Below are 23,683 nucleotides of genomic sequence, written 5' to 3' on the forward strand. Positions count from 1 at the left end.
TGCTTCCCGGCGAAACTCGGCGGTGTCCCGTGCTCCGGAAAGGAGGCCGACGGAGGACCCGAATCGAAGAGGTCAGGAGGCCGGTAGGGGCAGCAGAGGTGGCGGCTGGAGGAACCCCTCCGGCCTCCAGCAACCTGTGGCCGCTGGCCTCCGAGAACCGCCGCTTTGCTTTGGATTGAATAACGTGTGGGTCGGCGCTCTGATCGGTTGTGGAGGGTCAAAAATAAAAGACATCCAAATTACAACAAACACGAAAATACAGTAATAAAAGGTCACTCAGAAGAAGCGGAGGTCAGAATCTTTGGCAACAAGGTGACGCAGGCGAAGGCCAAAACAGTGATAGATAATCTTGTTAAAAAACAAGAAAATTACAATTCAAAACTCAGAACTGGTATTATTGCATTCCAACCTTCTGTTGGAAGAGATGTAAAGACAGATAGTAATGTTACAGAGAATCAGCCATTGATTGATTGGGATCAAATTCGAGAAGATGCTTTGAAATGGGGGGAAAAAAGTGGGAAGATTTACCACCAATTAAGAAAAACCTTTACGTGGAGTCAGAAGCAACAAGTTCAATGTCACAAGTGCAAGTAGACATTTGGAGGAAAGAAAATTATAATATAATGTGTGATGACCTGAAAGAAGGGGAGAAGCATCGCATACCCAATCCTACTTGTAAATTTGAGGATGCTTTTCAGTGTTATCCTGAGGTTATGGAAAACATTAAAAAGGCAGGCTTTCAAAAGCCAACACCGATCCAGTCGCAGTCATGGCCGATAGTTTTACAAGGTGTAGCTCTTATAGGAGTAGCCCAAACTGGAACCGGGAAAACACTGTCCTACTTAATGTCCGGATTTATACACTTGGATTCACAGCCTGTAATTAGAGGAAAAAGGAGTGGACCCGGCATGTTAGTCCTCACACCTACACGCGAGTTAGCACTTCAAGTGGAAGCTGAATGTTCCAAGTATTCATATAAAGGCCTCAAAAGTGTGTGTATATATGGCGGTGGAGATAGAAATGGACAAATACAAGATCTGAAGAAAGGAGTAGATATTATTATTGCAACTCCTGGAAGACTGAATGATCTACAAATGAATAACTTTGTTAACCTCAGAAATGTAACCTACTTGGTTTTAGATAAAGCCGACAAGATGCTAGCTAGATATGGGATTTGAACCCCAGATAATGAAGATTTTATTAGATGTGCGCCCAGACAGGCAGACTATTATGACAAGTGCAACATGGCCATATGCTGTCCATCGACTTGCACAGACTTACTTGAAAGAGCCAATGATTGTATATGTTGGTACTTTGGATCTAGTGGCAGTAAGTACCGTGAAACAAAACATAATTGTCACCACCGAAGAAGAGAAACGCTCTCATATCCAAACTTTTCTAGAAAGCATGTCTCCCAAAGACAAAGTCATAGTGTTTGTCAGCAGAAAAGCTGTTGCTGACCACCTATCAAGTGACCTGATTCTGCGACATGTATCACTGGAATCCCTTCACAGTAATAGGGAGCAGAGTGACCAAGAGAGGGCATTAGAAAACTTTAAAACAGGTAAAGTAAGAATACTGATTGCCACCGACTTAGCATCTCGGGGTCTTGACGTCCTTGATATCACACACGTCTATAATTATGATTTCCCCCGGAACATCGAAGAATACGTGCACAGAGTAGGGCGCACTGGAAGAGCAGGGAGAACTGGGATATCTATTACTCTTCTCACTAGAAATGACTGGAGGGTTGCTGGAGAGTTAATTAATATTCTGGAAAGAGCGCAACAGAGTATCCCAGAGGATCTTGTGGCAATGGCCAAGAGATCTCAAGATATATGGAAGTATGGGAAACATGCTGGCACTATGAAGAAATAAGTGATTCTTAAAATAATAGTGTTTAAAAATGTAGAATTCAGTATTTTATACTTTAATAAAATCAAAAGTATTTAAACTTGAGTTAAATTTTTTTTCATGGATATTAAGAATTGTAGCATTTTTGGGCGCCTGGGTGGCTCAGTTGGTTAAGCGACTGCCTTCGGCTCAGGTCATGATCCTGGAGTCCCGGGATCGAGTCCCACATTGGGCTCCCTGCTCAGCGGGGAGTCTGCTTCTCCCTCTGACCCTCCCCCTTCTCATGTGCTCTATGTCTCTCTCATTCTCTCTGTCTCAAATAAATAAATAAAATCTTTAAAAAAAAAAAAAAGAATTGTAGCATTTTTTCACTTTTTACTATCCTTATTTAAGAATGTAAATTTTATCTCCTGTAATGTTGTTATATTAAGGTCAGTCTTAAGAGCTGAAAGCCTGTTCAGATGTCATGGCAGTGAAAGATACCATTAACAAATAAATGTTTTTTTATGATAAAAAAAAATAGATATTCCTTGTTCATAGACAAGAGGACTCAATATTGTCAAGATATTAGTTCTTCCCAATTTGAACCACAGATTCAATGTAATCTCAACCCAAATCCCAGCAAGTTATTTTGTGGATATTGACAAACTAATTCTAAAGTTTATATGGAGAGGGCAAGGCCCAGAATAGCCAACATAACATTAAAGAGGACTGAAACTACCCAAGTTTCAGACTTACTATAAAGCTACACTAATCAAGAAAGTGTGGTACAGGCAAAAGAACACACAGATCAATGGGACAGGATAGAGAGCCCAGAACTAGATCACATAAATAGAGTCAACTGATCTTTGACAAAGGAGCAAAGATAATACAGTTGATCCTTGAACTATGCAGGGGTTAGGGACACCAAAATCCCATGCAGTTGAAAATCCACAGGTAACTTCTGACTCCCCCAAAACTTTACTAATAGCCTACTGCTACCGACTGTATACCTTACCAAGAACAATCAACACAAATTTTGTATATTATATGCTATGTTGTTAAAGTTAAGTTAAAGGAAAAAAAGTTAAGAAAACCATAAAAGAACACATTTACAAACCTGTACCATATTTGTCGAAAAAAATAAAGTATATAAAGTGGACCCATGCAGTTCAAACCCATGTTGTTCAAAGGTCAACTGTACAATGGAGCAAAAATAGTCTTTTCAACAAACAGTGATGGAACTAGACATCCATATGCAAAAAATTAATCTAGATACAGACTTTATACCCTTTGCAAACAGCAACTCAAAATAGATCATGAACCTAAATGTAAAATACAAACTATAAAACTTCTAGAAAATAATATAAAAGAAACTCTAAATGACCTTGGGTATGGCAATGACTTCAGGTACAACACACAGGGGATGATCCATAAAAGAAACAATTAAAATTAAAACTAGATCTCATTAAAATTAAAAACTTTTAATTCTCTTGACACTGTCTTTTGGAAAAAAGAGGACAAGTTGGGGTGCCTGGGTGGCTCAGCCGGTTGGGTATCTGACTCTTAATTTTGGCTCAGGTCATGATCTCAGAGTCATGGGATAGAGCCCCGCACAGGGCTCCACACTCAGCAGGGAGTCTGCTTAGGATTCTCTCTCTTCCTCTCCTGCCCCTTTCCCCTCTAAAAATAAATGAATAAATCTTAAAAAAAAAAAAAAAAGATGATAAGTCACAGACTGGGAGAAGGTGTTTGCAAAAGACATGTCTGATACAGGAACTATCCAAAATACACAAAGTACTCTTAAAACTCAACAATAAGGTAACAAAAACCTTCACAGTTACCTCACCACAAAAAATACAGATGACCTAAAAGCACATGAAAAATGATTCACATTGTATGTCAGGGAAATGCAAATTAAAACAATGAGATACTACTACATAACTATTAGAAAGGCCAAAATACAGAACACTGACAATACCAAATGCTGACGAGGATATGGAACAACATGAAATCTCATTCGCTAGTGGGAATGTAAACTGGTACAGCCACTTTGGAAGACAATTCGGTGGTTTTTTACAAAACTAAACATATTCTTACCATATGATTCAGTAGTCAAACTCCTTGGTATTTACCCAAAGGAGTTGAAAACTTAATGTCCACATGAAAACCTACACATGTACTGTTCATAACTGCCAAAACCTGGAAGCCACCAAAGAGGACCTTCAGTAGGTAAATGGATAAATTATGGTACATTGAGACAATGGAGTATTATTCAGCACTAAAATAAGCTATCAAGCTATGAAAAGAAATGGAGGATCCTTAAATACATGTTACTAGTGAAAGCCAATCTGAAAAGGCTACATACAATATAATTCCAATGTCATATACATTCTGGAAAAGGTAAAACTATGGAGACAGTAAAAAGATCAGTGGTTGCCAGGGGTTGGGTCAGAGGAGAGATGAACAGGCAGAGCACAGAATTTTTAGGGGAATGAAAATATTCTGTATGATACCATAATTATGGGTAGATGTACATTCTACATGTTTGGACAAAACTATGACAACATCGAGAATGAACCGTAATGTGAACTATGGACTGTGGATGATTATGATGTGTCAATGTAGGTTCATCAATTATAACACGTGTACTACTCTGATAAGTGATAAGTGTTGATAATGGGGGAGGCTATGCATGTGGGAGAGGGGGATAAAATTTTATGGGAAATCTCTGTAACTTTCCCTCAGTTTTGCTGTGAACCTTAAACTTCTATAAAAATATAAAGTCGTGATTTTTTTTAAATAGATGGCTCCCAACCACATCTTTACCATGACTTATTACTGAGATCCACTGCGACATCTCAACATAGATGCTTTAAACCTACATGCTCAAGACTGAGCACATGACCTTTCACATCCTAAATTTTCTTTTCTCAGTGAACGGCAGTACTTTTCCAGTTCTGTGAGCTGTGAGTCTAGGATTCATCTATACCCACCTCCCTTACCCCTCTATGAAATCCATCCACAAACTCTGTTAATTCTTTTTTCTAAGTCACCTTCACATCTGTCCACTTTTCCCCACTTCCACAACTAGCTCCCTAGTAACTAACCACCATCTCTTGTAGACAGTACAGTAATAGTCAACTAATGGTCTGGTCTACATCTACTCTCTTTTCTTCAAATACTTTTTGGCCTTCCTAGAATCATGTGCTTAGAGTCCTACTACTGTTTCAATCCAAGAAGCTCTTCTTCCTTGCCTGAAATGATCTTTCTTCTTTCTCTCCTTATTTCAATCTTACCTATTATTTCTGTAGGCCCAATTCAGATACCTCCTCATCTTATATGTAAATCCTTCCCCAATTCCCCAATCAGAATTAATTTCTTCTTCTACCACGCCCTTATGTTATTTTGTTCGCATTTTGCTCATATAGATTTCATTTTGCCTCTATGATCAGTTGTTCATATGTTCCATTCTCAAGAGTATGGACAAGGTCTTCACCATCTTAATATACGCTATCACTTCCCCACCCAAGAGCCCAAGCCAACATTATAAATCCAGCATGAGCTCAACAAGCAGCAAACCCAATTACTGGTGATGCTATATGCATAATATCTTATTTTGACATAAGATGAATGGTTAGGACCAGGGTAAGTTCAAGAAAGGAAAACTATACCAGTCAACAACAGGAAACAGTCAACTGTCATTTAGTAAATAATTACTGAACAACAGCTTTCAGCTCTGTGTAAGGACCAACTCACAGTCACAGAATTCTTTAAGAGTCTGCAACCTCTCACATATTGCCCAAGATGTTCCTATAGTGTCCCTGGCATCCTCTAAAACTTGGTAAGAAATATGCTAATTAACATCAATACTAAACCTTATTTATCCCGGTAATTTCTACTTCCTTGCAACACAGCTTTATTATGAGTATACGAACATTACCAGTTAGAGGTCGCAAACTGTTTCATCAGAAAAGAACTTTAACCAAATTACTTCATGTTGCAGATGAGGAAACTGAAGCCCAGAGTCACTGAACATATTCCCTGAAGTCACAAAATGGGCCAGTAGCAGAGCCAAGACTATAGCACAATTTTCATGAGTCTGGGTTTAATGAGTTGGCACTTGATGATCTGCATAAAATAGAAGGGGTCATAGGCATGGTTAATTGGAATGGTTGGAATTTTTCATCCACCAGTTAAAGAATGTGGCTCACTGCTTCCAAAATAAGAAAATCTGCCATTGGGTGTGGGGCCACAGCTCTGAACCAGATGGCATAAAAGACCCATGCCAGGAAGAATATCCTTGTTCTGCTGGCAGAGCCCTCATAAGCCCTTTTAAGAGGAGCCAAACAGCTGTAGGGTGTGGCATTCCTGGACAGGACTCCACCTTCCATATGGTCAATAACCACAGCCTATACTTCAAGGCTATCCCAACACCTTTCACAACTTTTATCCTTTTTAATCATTTTTTAAAACTGTAAAGTTGGGACATTTTGTACTTTTTAAAGAATTTTAAAAGCCTGGCTTAAAGAACAAAGTCAAAAAATATCAAGAAAGTCACAGCCATAAACATGATTAACACACTGCAGGGTACTGAAAAGCCACTCCCCCAAATTCTTAACATTTCTAAATCAGTACAAACATTCTCTCCAGTCTTCTTCATAAAGGCAATGAAGCAAATGAAAATTGAACCCAGCAAATACTTACATCAAATATTTACATATGTCAAAGTTCCTATTAAACACAAGGCTATTAAACTAATGCCCAATAAACAAGAAGAATAAGGTAAAAGGAAGGGAGGGAGCTAAAATATACTGATTAGTCCTTGGACTGTCTCATTCTACCTCATCCGGTACGTACTCACTAATGAGCACAGGAGACAAATTCTTACTATGCCTCGTCTCTGACATTCACATACGTAAAAAAACTATTATCAGGAAATACAGCCAAAGGACTAAGCCCTGCTAATGAGTCCAAATTCTCTGAAGCTATTTGCCTTAAGTTCTTCAGAATGGATTTCGCCAGAGCCAATGTATGCTTATAAGGAAAGTTCCTTAAAAACCAGAATCAATTTTTAAATGTAGAAATAAAAAGATCCTTTCACTGTAAGTGCTTTTATACAGTGCATTACCATTCACTATCATGTCAAACAGGAAAATCAGCATTCTTCACTACATTAGATCAATGATCGTTAAGTTTGCCTTTAATAACTAACTTACATGGAAAGTGGTAAGCATTTAGTTATGCCCCAGCTGCCAAGACTTTTATTTGCTTTATGTATTTGCAGACCACAACTACAGCTCATTTGGCATACACAAACACAATAGATATTCCTAGATGAAATATAGGTATTCCTCCATTTCTTGAAAAAGTCTAGCAGCTGAGCACAAGCAACTGATGTTTTATTCCATATTCAATTTTTATCACCCCAGACATTTTCTGCCTTGTCATCTACCTTTGAGATTTGAATAAAAAATTGAGATTCAGGGATGTAATGCACAGCATGAAGACTATAGGTAAAAATACTCTACTGTGTATTTAGAAGTCAGTAAAGACTAGATCTTAAAAGTTCTCATCACAAAAATAATTTGTAACTATGGTGACAGAACTAGACTTACTGTGATTATTTCACAACACATACAAATATTATGTTGTATACCTGAAACTAATGTATCAATTATGTCTCAATTTAAAAATAGAGATTCTCAGAATAAAACCTCTCCATTGATATAACTAACCAATGAGCAAGTTACTAGACAGTAATGAGGTTAGAATGTCAAAGCAATAATTTTAGCCTCAGATTATGATTCAAATAAAAATCCCATCAAATTAGGGACCCTATTTGTTTGAACAAGATGAGTTTATCATGTTTGAATATTGAAAAAAGATGTTTCACTGTTTCATATGCACTGTCCATTACTTGTACACTTAAAATTTTTTTTTCCAACTTCAGCTAATGCACACGTCAAAAAAAAACTTTCCTGAGGGTACCATTTCAGTCTAGAATAGTGACACTGTATATGACCACTAAAACTAGAACTGGTTAAAGTTTAAGTTCCAAAGTAATAAATCATTTTACTTGAGATTTATTTATTTATTTGAGAGAGAGAGAGAGAACCCTTGAGCAGGGGGAAGGCAGAGGGAGAGGGAGACAAGCAGACTCCCTGCTGACTGGGGAGCTCTTCGCGGGGCTGATCCCAGGACCCCAAGATCATGACCTGAGCCAAAATCAAGAGCCAGATGTTCAACTGACTCAGCCATCCAGGCATCCTTATAAATTATTTTAAGAGTTGCTATGTGACACCTTCTGGTAGCTACATTGTATATAGTGAGATGAATCTTCACTATAACATTTACAGGTAAACATTACTAACACTTGTACACAGATGAGGAAAACGAGGCTCAAAAAGGTAGCATACCTCAGAGAAGGTCCAAGAGCTGGTAAGCGGAAGAAACACACCTGAAATTTACAAGCCTAGGTCCAATCCCGCATTTCAAGTATTTCAGCCCTTACCCATCTGCTTTTAATCTCACACTTATATTTTAAAATAAGAACAAACTAGTTAAGGAAATGGTTTCCTTTATTTGGTAAAAATCAGTAGACCTAATAGGGTTTAGCTTCCAGAAGTGTTTAACCTTGACCCTTATGTCTCACAGCATAGATGTAAGTTCAGCAAGTAAGTATTGGCACCATAACAGAGGACAGGAATGACATGTTTGCCAAGACAGTATTCACATCCAGTAGAATGTCGTCTAAAGTCAGAACTCAGGATAAGCTAACAGGAACCTCAGGAAGATGAGGGAAACTCAGTTGGCAGGATGAGCCCAGATGGGCAAGAGATGTGTGAGCCAACAAGTAGGGCTAGACTAGAAGAATGGTACGGAGGTTACAGCTCGGCCCACTTACTCCCACAATGGTAAATTCCAATAAGGACGACTAAAAATACGGCTAATGTAAAGAAAACAGTTTGCTTAGTTTTGGTGCATGGATAAAGGAAGAAAGGTAACAAAGCTCTGCTTCATGGTCAATAATAGGGTTACAGTATGAGTGTACATCTCATAATCTAGTATGCAATTAGAACATACATACTAGAGCAGCAATCCTCACGCTGGTCCACAGACTCGTGAGCGTGCCCCAAATCTTTTCAGAGAATCCAGGATGTCCTAACTACTTCTGTAAGTATGGATTTGCCATACAGGATATGCTGACCTTGGGACTGATGTTGGGTAAAACTGCTGGTGCCTTTGCATGACTAATGGTAGACGCACTGAACATTACAAATAGTCATTTTATTTTTACAACTCACTCCCGGCTTAAAAAAAAAAAGCAGTTTCACTAAAGCAATAAGCATTATAAATTTTATTAAATCTCATCCCTTGACTATACATCTCTAATATTCTGTGTGAGAAAACAGGAAATATGCATAAAGCCCTTCTGATAGAATTTTCTAAAAAAAAAAAAAAAAGAAAGAAAGAAAACTTGTGCTATTAAGTCACAAGCTGAACTAGCTGCCTTTTTTTAAGTTTTTTTTTTTTTTTTAAGATTTTATTTATTTGAGAGAGAGCATGAGAGCAATTGATAGAATGAGTGAGGGTAGAGGTAGAGGGAGAAGCAGACTCCCCGCTGAGCAGGGAGCCCAACGTGGGACTCAATCCCAGGACCCTGGGATCATGACCTGAGCCAAAGGCAGATGCTTAAGCAACTGAGCCACCCAGCCCTGAACTAGCTGCTTTAATGAACATTTTTACTTGAAAGAATGATAAACTATCGTTTTCCAGAGTTCAGTATTCGGCAAACTTTAAGGTTTTTATTTTAATTCCAGGATAATTAACATACAGTATTATGTTACTTTCAGGTGCACAATACAGACTTTTTTTAAGTAAATCAAACCTGTCACCTAAAAGAAAACTGGTAACATTTTTAGTCAATCAAATTCCAGCTTCTGGACAAAAATTAGAATTGTGGATAACTTGTATCCTCTACTAGGAGCTCGACAGCTTCACAATACTAAAAGACCTTTCTGATGAGATCAGTGGTGATATTTATGAATGTGACAATTCTGATATACAATAAAATGTACTGGTATTTTCCAAGGGACAGTGTATGTTATAAAATCATCTAGGAGTAAAAAAATTCATTCAAAATCCAAGATAACAATGGATTTTTATTTAACAGCATTTAAATGTCATTAATATGATTTCCTTTTCTTTGCAAAAACAAACAAACAAACAAACAAACAAACAAACAAACAAACCCTTACACTACTACTTGTCAAGTTTTGGTATAATATTAAAGAGTAACATACACAATTTTCCAACTACATTTTCTGTGTAAATTCCAATCTTCTTTATAAACTTTGGCCAAAAGAACCAATCAAAACAGACAATGCAGAAAGAGATTGGAGAGTCCAGCCAACTCATTAAGTTAGACATTAAAGAGATGTGAAAATGTAAAACAGCACTTTCCTCAACAAGGGTTTTACTTTGAAAAGTAGTTGCTTCTCAGAAAAATGTTATTGCTGTTAGCACACAATGGGCTCATTTATGAATAAAGTTTTAATATTTTCAGTGCCTCCATTCTAATGTCTAATCCAAAATATTGACAAATATAAACCACATAAACGTAAGCACGCTGAGGTCTCCAAGCAGTGAAGAGAGGAAAGAGGTTCGGAGCCATGGTGTTTGAACACCTGTAGGGCAGTGAGATGAGGAAATAGTACCTGAGTATCATGGCTTGTTCTGCCCCTAGTCATGATGTACTCGGTTTGAAAATTAAATGTCTTTGTTTAGAGGTTTTTGTTTTTGTTTTTTTAAGGGAAAGCAAATTGCAGCTGGGGTTCACTCCCGTGGGCTAGGGAGATGGCAAGGCCTTCGAAAGCCCCATTTCTTGACACTCCTTTCAGGTATTCTTGTTCAGGGGGTAGGAAACACAAGCAAGGGGTAAATGGAAAAGTCCACCATCAGCACTAGGGTTATGGCTGGTAGAAAAGCTAAGCACTCCCATCTTGAGCGTATCCTCTCCCAGGACATTCAAAAGCAGGTGGGGGCGAGTGAGATGAGGGAAAAGGAAAGATCACTATCTGTTTCTAAGATAACAACTCAACAAAGATAGGACCAAGGAGAAACTGAGTGCCTAAAAGGTCATTGGAACTGCCAGTTCTTACTACTACTAGCCTGACCTAAGGAGATTCCTTACCCGCAGGAACAGCAGGGCAATTGGCAGGCAATGTCTCCCCACCCCCCCACCCCCCAGTAAAGCAGTCACACTCAACCTCTAAGGCCATAAGAAAGTATCCAGGCTCTGGGAAGGAAGGAAATTAGGATTTAAAGTCATTCTGAATTGCTCCCCAAGTTGTATGACAATTTGAGAATTAATGGGTTCATTTTTGACATATTCCACAAAGCAACATTACATGTTCTATAAATTCATTCATTAATACTTTAAAGTGATATAGAATTAAGAGTAAACTATATTTTGGTAGCATTTTTCTTTAGGGATTATAAAACATCACACAATTGCTATCATTAGCAGGAATTAATGTGTTATATTCTTTAAAGAAGTTACAGGACAAAACATTTCACTAGGGTGAGAGTAGTGGTAGGGGAGCAACTCACTGAACACAAAGAGCAGCAACTTATTTAAGGGCTCAAAATTTAGTACTGAAGTAGTCACTTCAGAAATATACTTCTGTAACCTTGTAGAACCCAGATCAGCACTTAACTAGATGTTGGCTTGATCTACTAATGATTCATTATACATTGTCTGAACTCCTTCCAGAAACAGTATTGACATAACAGTAAATTAGCATCTGTTTTAAAGAGCATACATTTCTATGTCTTATTTATTTTCATACTCCCCTCCAACTTTGCTTATTACCTGGCAAACTACAGGTATTCAATAAAAAAAATATATCTGTTTTAAATGTTTAATAGCTGGGGAAGGGAAAGGAAGACATTTCCCTTTAGGAGACTTAAAGCATCAGTTGTTGCTTTTCTAAAAAATTGCAAAGACCAGTTGCAAGGAGATGGTTAATTGCAATAATCAACATGGTTGAAATGGAAACTATTGATTGAAGGAGAAAACCTTCGGACCAAGGAAAACAACACAGGGGATGGAAATTTATAATTTAGAAGGCCCAATATACAAAAAAACATTTGTTGAACGGCATCTTCCCTAAGGGGAATAGATGAAAAGAAAGTACATTATCTAGAGACCTCACTGAGAACAATGGGAAGCACTTCACACCTCTTCCTTATTGAGGGAGCTTTAAGGTTGGAGGGGAGTTATCTTGTAGGGGCTTTTTCAAGTAGAACCACATTGCTTTCAGGTCCCCACACAGAAAACAATTTAGCTCAGAATATTCCAACAGTAGAAAGAGAATGGCATTAATGCCAGACTTATATTGTATGGTAATGGTTGCCAGTTTATGCTTAGTGTGAAAAGGAAGGTCTGCTTGAGCCTAGGTAGTTGTATCGTAATCTTTTTCATAAATAGTATCCATTGTTTAGAGAGACAGATTAATGTTATTTCAACGGCATTATTAAATAATATATGAAAGTACTTAAGCTGATGATAAAATGGTCTCAACACCACATTCCACATGTAAAAAAGTCTAGACCATGGTGCAAACCACTGCCTGACTCATAAAAGGGTTTTGACTTGCACAGTATTTTTTTTCATTTTTATTGTCTTGTTGTTGTTGTTTTGTTTTTTTACTTGCACAATATTTTAAAGACGGGAAATTCTGCAAAGAAATCTGGTTTTCCATCTCCTCCTGGGGGGGAAAAAAAAACCCATGATCTGTCAGAAGTGGGCCTGCAATCCAATGTAATCACCTGGGTTGGACATGATGTCATACATGTGTGTGCGAACACACACACAGTGCATCCTCTCCACTTGGCCAATCTCCACCACTCCTTATTGCGTTCATGCAGCCCACCTCATTCATTTGATTTCCCCGTCCAGCTCCTCTGGTGGTTGAGTTAAAAACTCCTGGATGGCCAGCTTATCTCAGGGGATCCCTCTCATGAGTACCAGCTACCTAAAGTACAGGTTGGGATTACAGAAGCAAATGACTTCTTGAGGCTATTTTTGTGAGCCAAATATTAATTTAAGGGAAAATACCACAATTGTCCAATCTTGTCAAAATTACTAGGATTTTTCCAATGGAATAATAGAAAGTTAAAATCTCTACTATTGATTACTTTTCAGGTCAAGAGCATTTGATAACACTCAATAAAGCAGTAACATGTCTAAGAATGCAAAGTGGGGAGTTAGCATTTTCTGAGATCAGCATATCTATACTGCTAATACAGCCAGAGAATGCTAAAACGCCTGGAACCAGTGTGATAGCTGGCCTGGGTACTTAAACTTTCAAGGACTAAGACATTTGCTATACATATCCCCAAAGAACTGGAACTAAGGTAGTGCATTTTAATATCTATAAGCTTTTAAGTGTCTGCAAAGACCATGAAGATTGACTGGGCACTTGACTATTTCTTTGCATAAGTTATTGGGAAAGAATAAAATACCCAAAGACACATTGGTAGCTACAGCTCACATGCCCTGGAAATAAGAGCTGGGATCCTTAAATAGGACACGTTTGTTGGATCCTGGAGCTGTTTTGGTTTTTTGCTTTTTAATACTAGAAGCTAACATAATGGAAATGAATAAAAACTATGTGAAACTCATATGAGCTTTACCTGTCATTTCTAGAAATTCATTTATGATGAAAATGGCATCCGTCAACCTCTGCTTAAACTGTTAAACTCTCCAAGGTTTGCAAGGGAAAGGAAAAAATTGTTGAATGCATATTCTGGAAGTTACATATCTTTACTTTTACCATTCCTCAAGCTTTGAGGTAACTGGCAAAAAAGAATGGCCACTCATTTTCCCAAGAGGCTTGGGGCTTGCATAGTGGCTACAAACAATGAAGACACTCCTAGAATTTTTATTCAGGCTACTAAGACCAAGAGAGGTTTTAAAAACAAAGGCAATAATTAATTATCCTTTCTACATTCTTTTTTTTTTTTTTAAAGATTTTATTTATTTATTTGAGAGAGAGAGAATGAGAGACAGAGAGCATGAGAGGGAGGAGGGTCAGAGGGAGAAGCAGACTCCCTGCCGAGCAGGGAGCCCGATGCGGGACTTGATCCCGGGACTCCAGGATCATGACCTGAGCCGAAGGCAGTCACTTAACCAACTGAGCCACCCAGGCGCCCCCTTTCTACATTCTTAAGCTGCAGAATCCAATAATGTAAGAAGTTTATGGGAACGTGAAAGAAAATGTATAAACCAACTTCATACCTACTACTCAAATATAAACTCATTATGTAAAGCAACTCTAGTTTGCGATGTTCCCTTCTGAGATAGTTTGACTTAAAGGATTTTAATAGGGTAGTTGTTTTGTTTTGTTTCTTTTTAAGCTTTTAGTCTTCCAAGTATCTTAGATTAAAGGTCAAAATATAAAATTCTATCATATACCAATTGCAAAATGGAAAATTGTCATCCAGCCATCAGAAAAAAAAAAATGATCTGCCCTAGTGAAGTACTTTAATAGTTGCACATTTGTCTTTCTTTGCCAGATAGATTTGGATCATGTCTAAGTAATCATTATATCACCCACGGTTTCTAGGACAAGGCTTTGCACCTAGAGGTCTCAGTAAACACTTGAACATTCAAAAATTATAGAAAATATGAAAATCCAATGTGTATTAATCAAAAAGCTCTTTTTTTAATTTTTAAAAATTAAGTATTTTGAGCTCCTTGAAGTTTTAGAAGCATGCAACCATGGCTTAACAAAGTACATCAAAATCATGTCGTAGAGCCAAATTATGGTCATACTCTAAAAATTAAGTAGGGTGCAATGTTTCCATTTATTTTGCTATTTAACTATAATCTTCAGACAAATATTCATGTAAGTGAGTAATCATGCTTTCCTTTTAGGTCATTACTTGAACATGTAGGGCCTATCAAAACCAAGCCTTAAAAAAAAAAAAAAGTCATCACATAGCCTTCACAAAGAGATCAACCAGTTCCAATTCTTTTCACAGTGCCTCAGTTTCTACAGAAGGAAATAAGTTATGGATCATAGTTCTTATAGGTGGGAAACAAAGGTTAAATGTGAACAAGTGTGAAATGATAAGGAGCACACCGGAAGGAGTTTCCTCTTTCTCCTCCAGGTCTCTATACCCCAGCAAGAGAAGCAAGAGACAGAGCAATGGGATGTAATATGTGGGGCAAACAGTAATATCTATAACTTGGCCTGTGACAATCACTTGACCTTGGTCCCCAAGACGCACCAGTTCTAAAGTTATTCGTAAGACCAGGACATTCATGCTGTGACCTCAGAACACTGCCTGGAACACAAGGGCACGACGCCAGAGTAAGATGGCATAGGACCCACTACCACTGAATCATCTGAAGCTTGTAAATTCTAAACATGAGGAGGAGGTGGTATCTGCAGGTTCGGTATTTGCCCTCACTATTGGCACAAGCCTCTCTGGTCAGCCCACGGTGAGAGATTCTGCAAACTATTGAGTGTTAGAAGGCAGGTCACATTGAGAAAAGGTACCTGAAGCATAACGAACTTTAAGAAACGTAAAATTAAAAACAAGGACAGAGCTTGCAGAGAGGAACATGGGAAGAGGATACCCTAGTTAGCAGGTCCACTTCTGTCAAGAAGGTGATTTGAGAGCTGGGTGGGCAGGTCTCTTAACATTTTAAGGTGTTTTCTCATTTATAAAATGACTGACTAATGCTCTCCTCAGCCCTAAACTGTTCCGACTGCCAACCGTGGAGTAGATCTGAAAATGCTACCAGGAAGTGCCGTACCAGGAGCAAATTTGAAATTACGTTGCTCAGACTGCACGAATGTATTTTCCATCTACACTCTCGGTATGTCCATGATCAAGGCCTTCTACCCACTTTGCCACCTCAAAGCAGTCTGATTACACATTAAAGGCCTAATTCAAATGTGATTTCCTATGTGATGCAATGATAGATTGTAAAATTGGCCCAATTATTCCCCTCTGGATCCACAGACTTTGCCATTCGACTTTGCAGTGCTTCTCATCAAAAAGCATATTCTATTTTCATTTCTTTTTAATAGTGGCGGGCTTTGTGACCTGCTTCAGCCAACAGAATGCTGAAGAAATGACCATGCACCAGTTATGAACCTAAACTCAAGGACCTTGTGAACTTTTACTCAATTCTGGAAAGGTCACCCTGTTATGAGAAAAAGCCCAGACTAGCCTGCTGGAGAAGGAGAAACCACCAGAGATAAAAGTCTTCCCAGCGAAATCCATTGCAGTCCAGCTTACACCCAACTGAACCCCTCATACCTGGGAGATCCCAGTGAAGATCAGCAGAGACATTCCCAACACATAGCTGACTGCAGGCAAATGAGTAAACACAGCTGAAACCAGAACAACCCAGCAGAACCACAGACAAGTAGGCAACAATAACTGCTCATTGTCTTAAACTGCTGAGTTTTGTGATGCTTTGTTATGCATTGTTACCTAATACAGATGCATCCACTGACCTTTAAGTCTCCTTAACAGATTTTTTTATTATTATGTTAATCACCATACATTACATCATTAGTTTTGATGTAGTGTTCCATGATTCATTGTTTGTGTATAACACCCAGCGCTCCATGCAGAATGTGCCGTCTTTAATACCCATCAGATTTAACGACCTCTTCTGTATGCCCACAGGACATGACCATACAGCTAGTGTAATGCTTATCACATCATGGAACAGTTAAGCATAGGCATGTCCTGGGTCATGATCCCAAGGACCACTTTCTAATATCTTCCTATCCCCCAATCCTAATAGACTGTATACAGATGCTTAACACATGTTGAGTAAAAATGACCAAGTGAAGCGATGCCTGGGTGGCTCAGTCAGTTAAGTGTCTGCCTTCGGCTCAGGTCATGATCCCAGGACCCTGGGATGGAGCCCCGCATCAGACTCCTTGCTCAGCGGGAAGCCTGCTTCTCCCTCTGCCTGCCGCTGCCCCTGCTTATGCACTCGTGTGCGCTCTCTCTCCCTTGACAAATAAATAAATAACATCTTTAAAACAATGAATAAGTGAAATATAATTTCTGAACATAAAGAGTGCTTAAAACTTCTGCAAGGTGGAATGATTTTTCTACTTGGGAAGTAGCAAGAGGAAAATACAGCTGTGAATGCAGCAAGAGGTACAACTTGAGAGTAGGTAAGAAGACAGAAAAAGGTAGGGTTCTGAATAAGCAAGGAATGTAGTTAGGACATAGACATTTAGGTAGTATCACATGACTTTAGGGCAAGAAAGGACTTGACTGAAGCCTTGGGCAATCTATGTCTTGAATGTAAAAGTGATGCTTGAAGAGAAAGAATTATCCAAGAGGAGAGATTTACTGGTACCTGAACAAGGAGCTTAGCTACAGAACTACAGGAAGAATCAACTGCAAGAGGTCCATCTTTCCAATAAATGAAATGCACAGTCTCTGAAGTCAGGAGGCTTCTCTTCCACTTTCAGATAAGAGCCACAGTGAGTCCAACCAAGAGTAAAAGCAACAAATCTAATTATTTCAGGGGTGTTGCTCTCTCGAGGTTGCTATTCCACAGCAGTGTATCTTAAGATTCTCTTGTGTCAGAGGGGTCACCAAGAGTTCTGGGGTTTTGTTGTTGTTGTTTTTTTTTAAGATTTTGTCGTGTGTGTGTGTGTGTGTGAGAGAGAGAGAGAGAGAGAGAGAGAGCATGAACATGAGCAAGGGGGAGGGACAGAGGGAGAAGCAAGCTCCCCACTGAGCAGGGAGCCCGATGCAAGAATAGATCCCAGGACCACAGAATCATGACCTGAGCTAAAGGCAGACGCCCAACCAACTGAGCCACCCAGACCCCCAAGAGTTCTGTTCTGAATGTGTTGGACAGTCTGCTCAGTCCACTAGAGGCTTTGAAAAAATCTACCATTTTCTTTAGTGGATAAACTTACCCCCACCAAGAAACTGGGCACTGTGTCCAGAAGCTAACACAAAATGAAGGACTTACTCTTATTCAAATGTTAGGCTTCAAAATTAAAACTCCAGGGGTGCCTGGGTGGCTCAGTCGTTCGGCGTCTGCCTTCGGCTCGGGTCGTGATCCCAGGGTCCTGGGATCGAGCCCCGCGTCAGGCTCCCTGTTCCATCCCAGGGTCCTGGGATCGAGCCCCGCGTCAGGCTCCCTGCTCCACTGGAAGCCTGCTTCTCCCTCTCCCACTCCCCCTGCTTGTGTTCCCTCTCTCGCTGTCTCTGTCAAATAAATAAATAAAATCTTAAAAAAAAATAGTAACAAGCTTAAGCCCAGGACTGGGTAGCTCAGTCGGTTGAGTGCCTGCCTTCCACTCGGGTCATGGGGTTCCTTGCTCAGCAGGAGCCTGCTTCTCCCCCTGCTTGTGCACTCTCTCTCCGACAAAATCTTCAAAAAAAGAAAAGCTTATGACATTGATTTCTAGTTCCTTACAAATCACTTCCCTCAAAAGGCCCCTCTTAAAATCTATACTTAAATGCAGAGTTATCCTTTATAGTTAATTCCCCATTCTCCATGCTCCAGTGGAAAGTAAAACCCACTATATGGATCTTAAAAAATACTGCCACAGCCTCCATGGCACTGACCTTCCTATCCGTAGAAACCCATCTCTTCACATCAGCTAAAATGGTAGAATCACCCACATTGACTAAATTCAGTTTTATTCCCCAGCACAGTCCTTCATTGTCAGGTGGCACTCCAGGACTATCACCAAGGAACACCCCAAAATAAATGCATTCACCCATGACACTAAGAAAAAATCCTTCTATTTATAGTTTCACCTCAAAGCTAGAAACTATCCCCTTTTATTCAAGAACCTACATTAAGAAAGCTTGAATGGTTTTCCTCAATCCAGGGAGTCACACTGCCTTCCTTATATGAAGAGGACTGGATGAGGGAGGAACACCATAAGTCAGCCCAAGAAACAGGGCCTCAGGCAAGTGCTCACTTTTCTTTTCCAAGCTTTACATTTTGTAGGACTAGCCTCACATCAGGACCTGGCTACAGAATGGGTAAAGAGGGCGGCTACATGATTTAAAAAAACAAAAACAAAAACAAAACACTGGATCTTGAAAAGTGGTGAAGATATGGGTAGCCCACAGAGACAGAAGAGAACTATTTATTGCAGAGGTTTCTAAACTGGGATCTTTGGACGAGCTTCAGGGGTTCACGAATCTTGGTAGGATTCGATACAAAACCATCCATGTCTGTGCACATTCATAAACGGGCATATTCATCTGTGAGAGAATACATGGAGTCTCCATACTTTCCTCTCAAATTTAGGAACCAGAGCTTTCTGTGGTCAAACTAGCCCCAGACATCAGGTTTCCTTGAATAAGTAATTCAATTTTTTTTTAAGATTGACTTAAAGCTGACATGGACTTTGAGAGATTATGCTAAGAATTTGGATGCCATGTGAAGAAACACATCAGTCACAGAGGTTTATCAAAATCACACAGTACTTATACAACTGAACAAACTGTGTTCATAATTTAAAAGCAGATACAACTCAAAGTGTTAAGACTTTTTTGTTTTTGCCGTAATAGCAACTTTTCATTTCTCATTGTCCCCTACATATCCATATCCACAGAGTAAAAATGTAGTGACCCTTTTTGTGTGGAGGGGTAAAGACTCATACATCCAAAACCACAAAGCAGAGAAACACTTGTAATGACACTATCATTATAGTTTTGAAGCCATCTCTGGAAGACAGAGTAACAAAGGACCTGCATCCAAATTGCACTTAAAAAACTCTTAAAACCCCTAAGATGACAAGAAGATCAATAAAACAATGGACAAACAATATGAACACTTTAAAGGACACATTCAATATCACTTGCCATCACGGGTACTAAACAACTGAAACTCTCACAATGCTGTTGGGATGTGAAATGGTACAACAACCTGGGAAAAGGATTTAGCATCGTACAGCTAAATATATGCTTGCCACACGACCCAGAGTTGTCAGTGCTAAGTACTTACCCAAGAGAAATGAAACACGTCTAAAAATAAACTTGTGCATGAAAGTTCGTAACACCTCTATTCCTAATAGCAGAAAAGCTGCCTGAAACTGAAATGTGGTATAGCCAACAACAACAATGGAATGCCGCTGGTGAATCTACAAAAGCGTATATATAGGAATACATACATTTGTCAAAACTCTAAAAGTACACTTAAAATAGGTCCATTTTATTGTATATAAATCAACCTAAATAAATTTTATTTTAAAAATACTGTGATTATAAAGAAATGAGATTAAATTCTTATCATAAACAAATGCATTAAGTACCTATAATTTATATGGTTGTGAATGTAATTCCAAAAATGCAAAATTTGAGAACCAGCATTTTCTTTTTTTTTTTTAAGATTTTATTTATTTGGCAGAGAGAACAAGCAGGGGGAGTGGTAGGCAGAGGGAGAACCAGACTCCCCGCTGAGCAGGACCCTGGGATCATGACTTGAGCTGAAGGCAGTCACTTAACCAACTGAGCCACCCAGGAACCTAAGAACCAGCATTGTCTTAAAAAAAAAAATCATTCCTCTGAAGCTTAAAGATGTATACTTTTCTACACAAATCAGTCTTACAGTTGTGTGGTCACCTTATCCAAAAATACGCAAAAATTTAAAATCCTTTTAAAAGTAGAATTCTGTGCAACTCATAATGATACATAACAAGCAAAGTAATGTGAAGACAGAATACAGGGTTGTGTCATGTGTGCTGGATCTTAGTACCAAATTTAGTATCTCCCTTAACTAAAAGATTTTCTGCCTTCCTATCAGTTACATTATTTTTACCTTTTTGTGTTGTACAGCTTTTAAATGTTCTGGCACTCTATCTCCTCCAAAAAAAAAAAAAACCCATAATTTAGCACCACATATACATATGGTATTTAATTACCCACTGTATATTCTATCCATGCTCCTCTTAAAGTTCTAAAAATTGCAGCCCTTAAAAACATTTAAACTCTATTTCTAAATTACGTCTTCCATTTACAATTGGATATTACATATGATGATACTGTAGCACTCTGGGTTAGAGACAGTACAATATGGCAATTTTTCTTCTAGTCATATTTCATATGACTCACATAAATCCAAAATTCTTCAGTGAATTAAAAATAACAAGATTGAAAATTCAATCTCCAAATATAACACAAAAAGTGTAAAACACAGGAAAAAAAAGATAAATTTTAATTAAACTTCTGATCATAAGATGCAAACAAACCACAAAGCAGCGGAATATATTGGAAACACAACGATACCCGAAGGACAGATATCTAGACTATATAATGAAGGTCTTTGAAAAAGGACTACCCCAAAACTCTTCAATAAAAACTTCACAGAAAAGGATAAATAAATGCCAATATGCAGGTGAAAAGAACTGTTGGTTATCAGGAAATACAAATAAAAACTACAAGGAGATGCCACTCCACACTCATCCAAAGAGCAAAACCAGTAACTAAGAGTAAGGGCAGGATGTGGAAGAGGCAGAACTCCGATTATGGAAATGTGAATTGGCATAACTAATTCATAAAACTATTTTTGTTATCTGGTGAAGTTGATAATGAGGATAAGTATGATCCACTTATGTGTACATTAAGGACAACAGTCCACTTACCCACTCGGCTACCTGTGTAAGAATGTTCCCTGTAACCTTGCTCACTATAGCCCCAAACTGGAAACAACATAAACGATCAAGAGAACTGTTATATTAATGAGGGAATTTCATACAACTATGAAATTTCACACACTACAGCTTCGCACAATAACATGCTTGAATCTCACAATGTTGAACAGAAGCATTCAGACAAAAAACTGCATGAGTACATTCATGTAAAGTTCAAAAAAACAAGTGAAACTAAACGGTTCAGAATTCTAGATTTAGGTAGTAAAGAAAAACAAGGAATAAGAGTCACAAATTCAGGATAGTGGTTCTGTCTAGATTAGGGAAAAGAGGGTTTTAGTAGGGCCACTTGAGGATTTCTGGGATGCAGGCAACATTCCATTCTAGCATCCTTGAAGAAAAAGAGAAATGCATCATAGGCACATTTAATGGTAAAAGTCATTGAAAAAAACCATAAAAGAATCGATTCCCCAGAAAACAAACGTCAATCATGTTCTGCCGAGTGAAGAGAGCAAATAAGCATGGTAGAAGTATTTTTTTCAGATGTTTTGGGAATTTGAAATTGCCCACCTTTGGTGTTTAGGGAGATGTATATGGCTCTACTGAGCCAGGTGAAATTACATGATCACTAGTTCTGCATCTCATTAATAGTCATTATCTAATAAATAGGTACTAAAGTACTCGCACAAGAATGGACTATTAAGTTGAGTCTGAGGGAGTTAATGCCAAAATCTGACTGCTAACTGAGAGGCTGACAAATAGTAATATCTACAAACCAAGTCTTAAGAGGCCTGGAGATGGTATACACAGGAAAATTCCTTGTATGATGTGTCAGACTAAGCAAAAGTACAGGTTGTTGCTTAAGAAACCAATAAAGCCAAAAATGTCTTTTCCCCTTCACATCATTAGCGAGGTGCTTGAGGGGAAAAAAAGAGATAGGGAGTATTTCTCTTGAATAATCTCAGTTATGAAAAGGATCGGTGAAAAAAAATGTAAGTCATTGTCTAGATTCCATATAGAACTGTCAGTGAGCACACTTTATTTTTTTTCTAATAAATCACTGTGCTCAAAGAATCACATCTTTTTTTAATATTAGAGAGCCTGGGTTTTTCCTGATGTTCATTTAGTAGTTAGTAGAGGCAATCAAGTAACCGTTCGCTTCATCGCAGCCTCAGTGACTGAGTATGGGTGATTTGCAAATACACGTGACTTTCAACCATTTCTATTCACACAGCTTTAACATCAAATGAGAATTCTCCAGAATCCTGTTAAGAATCTAAAGGCACCAGCACTTCTGGATAAATCCTGCCTAAACCAGCCAAGATTTTAAGATGTGGTCAAGTCAACCACTTTCACTGGATATCTCTATCTTAGGGAAGCAGCAACAAAAGGGCAGAAACATAATTTTCCTGGCTCCCAGGCTTTAAAAAGGGAGTTCATATCTGCCATTTTACATCTATTTCCAAGTTCTTTGGGGAGGAGTATTTTGTTTTATAAAAATATATGGTAAATCCGGGGCACCTGAGTGGCTCAGTCGTTTAAGCATGTAAAGATGTGTATACGTGAACTTTTGTTGGAGACAATGTCTAGAAGAATTTTCAGTTCCTAATCTGAACAAGCAGGTGATCGGGAGTATCCTTTACAACTTCTCTTAAGTTACATAAGGAGTCAAATTTGCTGGAAGATAACTAGTTCTATTTCAGACATGCTGTATTGGAGGTGGCAGTGAAATATTCAAGCAATAACGTCCAGTAAACGTGGAGATAAGGGATAAAGTCCAGGACAAGACTACAGCATTCACTGTAGGGAGGGAAGAGCTGAATGCCTGGAAATAGAAGGACATGTAAGATGAAGTTGTACTATTCTCTAGAAGAATGCTGGGATAGCCTTTTTGTCACACCAGACAGAATATCTTTCTCAATCTCCAGCAAAAGAGATTCATGTTTTGACCGCTACAGCCTCATAGGCATCCTTATGCTAACATTACCATTGGCAGCAATCAGAAATTTCCCTAGTATCATGACTTATCAATTATAAAGAGTTTTCCATGCAATCTTGGTGCCGATTTGGCAAGCTTCCCTGTGATGCTATCTATTTAATCACTAGGAAAAACATACATCATTAAATTCCTAGATATAGTTAATAAAAAGCAGCGCTATAACCAATTTTCAGTT

General features: G+C 38.5%; 1 protein-coding gene and 1 pseudogene across 1 annotated transcript in view; one reads left to right on the top strand and one right to left on the bottom strand.

Annotated features, from left to right (window-relative positions):
* LOC102727762 (putative ATP-dependent RNA helicase DDX43 pseudogene) overlaps positions 1-1,913 on the top strand; it is a 6,933-nt pseudogene extending 5,020 nt beyond the window's left edge.
* The window catches only part of PARD3B (par-3 family cell polarity regulator beta), a 985,082-nt gene that overhangs the window by 859,155 nt on the left and 102,244 nt on the right, over positions 1-23,683 (bottom strand). The window lies entirely within an intron of this gene.

Source organism: Leptonychotes weddellii, chromosome 3 (genome assembly GCF_054177405.1).
Source record: "Leptonychotes weddellii isolate Sample4059 chromosome 3, ASM5417740v2, whole genome shotgun sequence".
Taxonomy (NCBI): Eukaryota; Metazoa; Chordata; class Mammalia; order Carnivora; family Phocidae; genus Leptonychotes; species Leptonychotes weddellii.